Source organism: Apaloderma vittatum, unplaced genomic scaffold (genome assembly GCF_000703405.1).
Source record: "Apaloderma vittatum isolate BGI_N311 unplaced genomic scaffold, ASM70340v1 scaffold42950, whole genome shotgun sequence".
In the NCBI taxonomy this organism is placed as follows: Eukaryota; Metazoa; Chordata; class Aves; order Trogoniformes; family Trogonidae; genus Apaloderma; species Apaloderma vittatum.
Genome location: NW_009693661.1, coordinates 1 through 305, shown reverse-complemented (window position 1 = coordinate 305; position 305 = coordinate 1).

Below are 305 nucleotides of genomic sequence, written 5' to 3'. Positions count from 1 at the left end.
AAGCCCACGTCTCCCCCCGCCGAACGCCCACCCTCAGGCCGCTGGCTGCGGGCAGAGCCACCCGCCCGGCCACAGGCCCAGCTCCTTCCCTTCCCCGGACAAAGGGCCGGGCAAGACCACAAAGGGAGGTTTGAAACCACCCAACGGAGATGGGGTGCGGTTAACGCTGGAGATGTCAAACTCCTCCACCGCAGAGGGTCACAAAACCTCAGTCCCCAGACGCCCGGGTCAGAGCCGCCCGGCCCTGGCGAGGCTCCGCAGGGCACCGGCCGCGGCCTCTGTCAATATCTGTCAATTTCCTTCCG